General features: G+C 35.0%; 1 long non-coding RNA gene across 1 annotated transcript; it reads right to left on the bottom strand.

The window, feature by feature from the left end:
• Positions 1-1,634: 1,634 nt before the first annotated feature.
• LOC146733793 (uncharacterized) lies at positions 1,635-2,497 on the bottom strand. Its single transcript, XR_014926718.1, has 2 exons — positions 2,327-2,497; positions 1,635-1,748 (listed from the first exon to the last, which is right to left on the bottom strand). It is a non-coding gene; the product is annotated as an uncharacterized LOC146733793 (long non-coding RNA).
• Between the last annotated feature and the right edge of the window lie 5,445 nt (positions 2,498-7,942).

The raw sequence follows: 7,942 nt of genomic DNA, 5'->3' as shown, positions 1-7,942 counted from the left end.
ATTCGATCGAATTTGATAAATTGACGACCATTTTGTCTAAAGTCGTTAAATTGCAGTCTGTAAATGTTTCTGGAACTGTTTATCGGAGATGGACAGGTCGATTTTATTCAAAATTTGTATCATGATCATGCATATTTGTTTATAAGATTAGAACGAAATAGCCGACTGTCAGCCATTTTGTTTTTACTTATATCTGTGCCGATTCTTCTTTATACTAATGCGAGTTTCCCAGTATATTGTATTCACCTGTTCACAGAAGATTAAATATTTAACTGCCTACTATCTGTCTCGGACATTTACGAATTGTAATGTGTGATTTAGATTGCACATCCTACTGGCCGCGTGTATACAACTTTACAAAGAAGTTCGCTGCATAATTAGTTACTTCAACAAGATACAAGTTAATCCAGTGCTAAACTACATTCAGGGCATCATTTCAGGATTAAAATGTCCACATGACTTTACATTAAAAACATACATGTTTTATACAACCTTGGTATTGGGTGTCATATAAATTGCAGTTCTAGTTTGTTGAATGCCTAATACACTTTATTTATGCAATGGGGAAAAATCACTAAACATGTCTATTACAGTCTATGCATCACCATTTAGAGCTCTATTGTTAAACACATGATATATTAAAGGAAAAATCAAGCCAAACAACATAATGAACCCTCAAAAAAAAAGCTCCACAAATTTACAGTTTTTTTTTTATTTCACTTTTCATTCTCTAGATGTTCAACTTTTCATCAGTATTATGTAGTCTCAAGTAAAGATTTATGTGGGTAAAGTATGACATCATAGAATTTGTTGTCATAAATTGAGAAAATGATGGCGGACTAGATAAAGTGATGAAAAGTTGAATATCTAGAAAATGAAAAGTGATATAAAAAACTATAAATTCTATGTTCTTACATTTGCCGAGCTCTTTTATCTGGGAGTAATATGTTGTTAGCCTAGACTTTTCCTTTAAGAGATAAAATGTGCACTGTAAATTTTTTATTTCGTGGTTTAATGGGGAATAATTCGAATATGTTTGCAGTTGGTGGGTGAGAGTTCATGAGCAAACTCCGGTTATTAAAACCATCTTATTGGTATTGAGTAATCCATATGTACGATATTATTTGTGTATATGTCATAGTTGTCACCCACCAGTGAATACGCACTGGAGTACACGTGGCACATGCTATATTCCAATTTTAGTCACGGTATACTGTTTTTCTGACAGCATGCAAGAAGCTTTCCGTAATCATCTTTTTATTATTATAGATACTAACTCTCCATAAACCATGATAATTGCCGGTAAATCCTATTAAATGTTGAAGCAAGTCGGTCACCAAACGATGTATTCTCTTGTACATTGTGTTGTTCTTCTTGAATATTATATTCTATAGAACTAACTTACCCTGAGTAGTGTGTTTATTATAAACTTTATATCACTTAGAATGGCAAACTCGTTAATCATGAAACTTTCAAACTACATGCATGTTTGTTGTCATTGTGAAAAGCAAACACATCGTATACATAACATACTACAGACCAAGAAGTATTTAATATCAACTTATTTTAGAAACTCACTATTTTGGAGCACGAGTCTATCACACATATTATGCAATAATACAATTACACAGAGATTAATTTCAGATAGTTATATATTTATTTTGTAATATGTAATAAATAATCAATATTCAAATTGTAAACAAAGTGAAAACTCGTGAATGAAGAACATCTTGATGACGTGGTCTGTTCTGCAAGAACAAAGAATGTATTTAAATTAGCATGGTTGTACATAACAGAGCAAGCGGAAAACAGTGTGAATTGTAAACAAGCCAGCTGCAAATATATATTCCCAGCGCAAATCGTTAAAACTATTTAAAAAACTAAGCTCGCTTTTTGACTGTTATGATGTGACGATGAAATGTACGATAATAATACTTACACACTGTACAGCGCAAGTAGCCAATCAACGGCAGCATTGCAGATTTGTTTTTGTTTGCATTAATGTGAGAAATGACAGCTGCAAACTTAAAAGCAGCTTGTATTGTTGAGGGAATGGAGTTATTTCAAGTGCCGAATCGTAATGTAAGTGTGGCCCTGGCTTCCGAGTTGTCAGAGGTGGTGGAAATTAGTAAATGATTTGTTGACATGAATATTAGTTTGACATTGCTTCACACTACAAATAAATTTAAAGCAGCCATTGTGCGAGCAGCTAACACCACGGGACATCGAGAAGTTGTTTCTGGCTTTGCCCCAAAAACACACCTATGTCCCGTAATGTTTTCTACACTCGTTCGACTAAGTGCGAAGAGGTAAATAATGTACGTACTAATAAATTCAAAAAAATAAATGTTCTTGCTCTAATCACAATACAGTAGAAGATTTGGAGATCCTACTCCTGGGTCGCCAACAACATCCTTTGTAGCATCAGAGACTATTTTATCCACGCAACTAGCATTATCGCTGCAAGTACTGGCACCTAAATGTACAGCAACAACACCTACAAAACAGTCACAGACATGAGCGTTAAATATACTTCACTAAGAAAAATTCAACGAAAGTTAGTATGGTGGGAAACGCATGTTGTAGTTTCAGGAACATGTACTAATTACAAATATTTCTACGTGTTCCTCAGAGTTCAAAGTGCCATAGTCGTCGGGCTGCCCATATTCGTTAATGGGCCCATCACAAGAGCAAATGACCCAGAATGCATAGCAGTAATATCAAACTTAAATGGTCGCTAAAGCCAACGGAAAAGATCAAAATTTTTTTGTTGGCATCAAACATTTTTATAGGTGCATATATATGGTTTGGCATCTTAACGTTGCAGTGTTGCATTATTTCCACTCAAATTCTCAAATTAGAGCTCAAATCTACTTATTCGCTGCCTCACATCTCGTTACTTCGCCATTTTTAAATGCAATATAGGTAAAAATTGTCAATTAACAGCAAATCTTAACGACTGTGGCGCTTTAGGTAATATTGACACTAATTTACCGGTAACGTGTGGGCAGGCCATTGATGTTCCACTCAATGTTGCGTAGGCGTCATCGCTTGTATGATAGGAGCTTCTTACAAGGCTGCCAGGAGCAAAGACATCGAGGCAAGTGCCATAGCAAGAATATGATGCACGTTTATCAGAGCTCTCGGTGGCACCAACTGTTAACGCCTATATAAGAGAGATTGTTTTAATAAAATACATGAATACATTTTGTAAAGTGTGAGGACCCACATAAAATAAGGTAATATATATAAAAAAAATACAAGCACACACTCACATCTGGTACTCTAGCTGGGGAAAGCTCACAAGCATCTGAATTTGAATTACCGGCAGCTATTGATACAGTGTATCCAGCATCCATCATTCTCTCTACAGCTTCATCCATAGCAGGACTTGCGCCTCCACCAAGTGACATTGAAGCAACACCCGGCTGAAACCCTCCATTTGTAACGGCATCACATCCTACAAAAAAATCATTTATACATGAATACAAACATACCCATTTTTCAAATACGTTATATAGAATTGAAACTTTGAAACGTCTCAGTTCGTATTCGTTGATCTGCGCAACAGTCAAAGTCGTCATCTTTGTTTATATGAGACCCATACATCTCACACATGCGCAGCGCGACGAGAACCGCACTTTAATTGACCCGTATACGTCCATGTTATATATTATTGAAATTGTAAAACTGATTAAAATGAAAGCTTCACAATAGGTTGTGAAAATGATAAACTTGCGATGACCTCATCATAAGAAGTCAATACTGTTACGAACCTGCCACAATATTTGTGGTCAAACCAATGCCAATACAACTCAAAACACGAACGCTGTAAAGACTGGCGGATGTTGCAATTCCAACAGACACTCCTGCAGCGGTACCCCCACAATGAGTACCGTGACCATTACAATCTTCACCCTAACAAAAAAAGTAATCAATGCCGAGGAATAATCATTTTGAAATCTTTACTACCATCAATAATTCAAGATGCATTGAATTTATTTCAGTTTACCATCATAGTATCCTTACATACCTGGTTACTAGGTTCGTAGTCGTAAAAGTAAGAGGCACGCCCTTCGTATTCTTGATGTGTATGACGCAGACCGCTGTCTATGATGTAAATATGTGCTCCGCTGCCATCACCTGTCAAGTTACACACACAAATCAATGATGCAGTCTTTCAACATATGAGTCGACTCGCTGATGACGTCTCATGTACGAGTTGTTAGAATGAATGTAATAATTTTTACTGGTACTTTACCCGTTACTCACGCAACACTTACCATACAGTGTCATTGCGTCATCTAAGGGTAGATCTCTCTGATCAATACGGTCGCAACCCCACTCAACCGATGATTTATATATACCGTCTTGTTCAATGTATTCTACCTCGGGCATGCGTTGAAGCTGAAAGTATGAATTCACATTAAATGAATTGTATATTTTCCGCGCACTGGATATATTCGAAAGGATTGTAATCATGTTTGATATAAACAATAATCCTCGCATAATGTAGTTTCCTGATTTCATATTAAAGACTATTTGATATAAAAAAAGAGTCTTATACTCACCATACTGATAGCTTTAGCTTGGGCATTTATTGCGATACCGTGGAAGGACTTATAACGTTTAGTAATTGAGATTTTAAGCGCTGGTAGTTGTTTGGCAAACAGGTCGACATTATGTCCTTCCTACATTAAACAATATGGGAATTCGTATGGGTAGTGCATTTATAAAATTTAAATAAGTATCTTTAATATTCTTGCTGAAATGGTGGTGGTGAAAACTAATGGATTGTGGTGTGTTTTGAACGTTTGCGAAATTCATTCAAACATATCACACAAATTATGAATAAACCTCACCTTGATCTTTACCAGGTAACTGTTTTGAACGGCGTCATTAGCCCTGAAGACGGGAGCCAATGATGCAGCACTTGCTGCGGCGACAAAAAGAGCTAAGATGAATACACGCATCGTTGGTTGAGTCTGGAATAAGAACAAACTCTCGGTCAATATATCTCACATGGATATTTTACATCAAATGATTAACTATTTCACAAGAAAAAAACATACTCACTAATTCAAATGTTCCAATTCGAATGCATGTTCTAGTGCTGAGTTCCGCTTTTATGTATTTAACTATATGTTTAGTGTGTAATATTAACTAGGCGCATATCTGATCGAGGTCATTTTTAATCTCAAAATTGTTTGACTTCAAAACGCAAACTGGCCATGTATTCAGCAGCAAACCTTTCCACACAACATCGTTACAGAATGAACATACTTATAAAACACTGGGTATCCTGAATACAGTTTTAACAATATTTCTTGATTATTTCAATCGGATTCGCATCAGTGAGCTTGCCCTGCTATACGAACTATTGTGAACTATACCCTATTTGCTCTGTGAAAACATCGAAAGCATGGGTAGAATCACAGGTGTTCCAGAATTGAACTTGTTTAAAAGTAAATACTACAAGGCCACATAAAGGTCATGTCGATACAGTAAATTAGTCATGAGAAATATACAGTAACCTCGTGGTTTACAGAGTAGGCAATTCAGTATTTACGATTAAATGTACTAATCCCACCATAAAAGATTGTTAAAATACATTTTACAATAATAACTTTGAATGATGAAAGTCATGTATGATCTCAAAATGTATGATTATTGTTTAGTGTCTTTATGTTTGCTCCATGATTATTCAGTACAATGTTACTCGTGGGCTTTTGGTCAAGATAGAATGTGACCCAAAATTTCTAAAATTATAGAATATTGAAACATTGTTCGTTTATATTTTTGTTTCTTTTTTTGTAATCATTTTTTTTTCTTTTTCAGCGTCCAGAGAAGATTCAATTTACTCTGCGGAATATCCGTTACTTATTGCTTTGATACACTGACCAACAGCTTTGCGTCCCATCTGATTGGGCATTTTCCAAAACCCAATAGCTGCGTCTTTTTATTGTACAGGGATAATATATAAGATATAGTAACTACTACTTTAATAACTACTTTTCACAAATTACACAATTTTAGTATTTTATACATTGCGAACTCTGTTACAGGAATTATTAAATTTATTGTGTTTGATTTCTCAAATGTTCCCCAAAGTCATAAAATTACAGTCTACCTGTACTAATAATTCCCTTCCAAATTCAAATGATCCACTATCAGCCAGTCAGTGAATAACTATTAGAGCCTCCAGCATTACTTTGGAAAGAGAATTCATTGTTTACAGCAGCCGCACAAAAAAATTGTATTTGCCATGGTCTTCGTTATTTTTACACAAACTCTCATAACTCAAATTTGACATGTGTCCTGCACGCGGTTTGTCGTTAGTCACCCACATTTTAAATACTGTCCTCACGATACGACGATAATCCTTTATTTGATCTATGGAACACTTAATTCAAGTAAAGCAGCGCTGCCATGAGTCGCAATTTGCAATGTGCATCATATCATGAATATAAACCCCGTCATAGACATTTTTCCCACAAATAGATTAAACGTAAATTATAATATAGTATTACACTCATCAAAAACTATGGCATTTGATGGGATATTATATATTGGAACATTGTTTTTGCTACCTGATCCCCCTTTATGGCAAATATACAGTATCAATAGAGTACTATGTTGCGAGAGAATTTCCATCATAATCATGATAATCGGCACATCGGCCCATTAATTCGAATACAGTTACGTTGCTCTCCTTTCGATGGGACCTTCGTACTGCATGGCATTCTAATTTGAGTACATGCGTGCTTATTGATTTTAAATCCAGATTTGTTGTCCCTATTATTGATCATTGTAAGTATTCCGTAATACAAATGTGTAGAAAACATCACTTTTGTTAACAGCTTAGAACTTGGATACATTTTGTATCAAGAATTTAGGGAAATTCTACTTAACATACTTTATTGTGTACTGCATTGGGTCAATACATTTCTTGTCCAATACAAAACATGTATTTGACGAATAGTTTGGTGTACAATGTCTCGTATTGACAGTATGAACTTTTACCCTGCAGGGTACACAGAATGGGCAAGTTCAAAGGGAATGTGACCGAAAAATTGGGTTCGTGATAAACTTGGGAATTGAACATATGTGCCAGAGATACGAGATTTGAATGTCATACTCACATCCACGTACATTCTATATAACAAATACACAGTGACATATAAATGATAATAATAATAATAATAATAATAAAAATATATTAAACCATATTTCCAATTATTCTCAGTGAAAATTGATGAATTATCGCCGATATCAAGACACTCATCTACACATTCATAAACACAAAAATTTGGCACATTATCTATATGTTATCAAAGGCAATCTTTACCGGATAAACAAGATAATGATTAACCAAAAACATGGTTGGTGAAGCACATAAAAGCGGGAAGTATCGTTGAGTTTTTCATTCAATTCGAACCAATTGAACAGGTAAGTACAACTGAATTGACCGCTATTACATACTTGTAGTACTTTTGCTTATAGCTGAAATGTGCAGAGTTGGTATTGTTATGTAGCTACTTTTAAGCACAAAACATAATGATTTAATCAATAATGATATAAAATGTATTTATTTATCCCAGACTTCACCATGCGTGTACTCATCATATCTCTACTCGTTGCCGTAGCCAGTGCTGCTTCTCTGGCGCCTATTTACAAGGCCAGGGACCCAATTGAAAACAGTTACTTAGTGAAAATTAAGGTATGAATTAATTGACCAATGAGCTTAACTAAAAAAATAAAATGTTCTCAAATATACATAAATTTGCCTGTCGTCCACACGCATATACTAGGTATATTCATAATGTTAATTTCAATTTAATGCTCCTTATCAATTACATATTTTCGCTAACTCGTACTTTTGTAATTTGTGCAGGATGACCAAAATATTGACCAGTTTGTAAAGAAACTACCGGTACTCCGA

The sequence above is a fragment of the Saccoglossus kowalevskii genome, chromosome 16 (genome assembly GCF_978046115.1).
Source record: "Saccoglossus kowalevskii chromosome 16, keSacKowa6.1, whole genome shotgun sequence".
Lineage (NCBI taxonomy): Eukaryota > Metazoa > Hemichordata > Enteropneusta > Harrimaniidae > Saccoglossus > Saccoglossus kowalevskii.
Note: the sequence above shows the minus strand (reverse complement) of the source record. Positions and strands in the feature narration are given on the sequence as shown.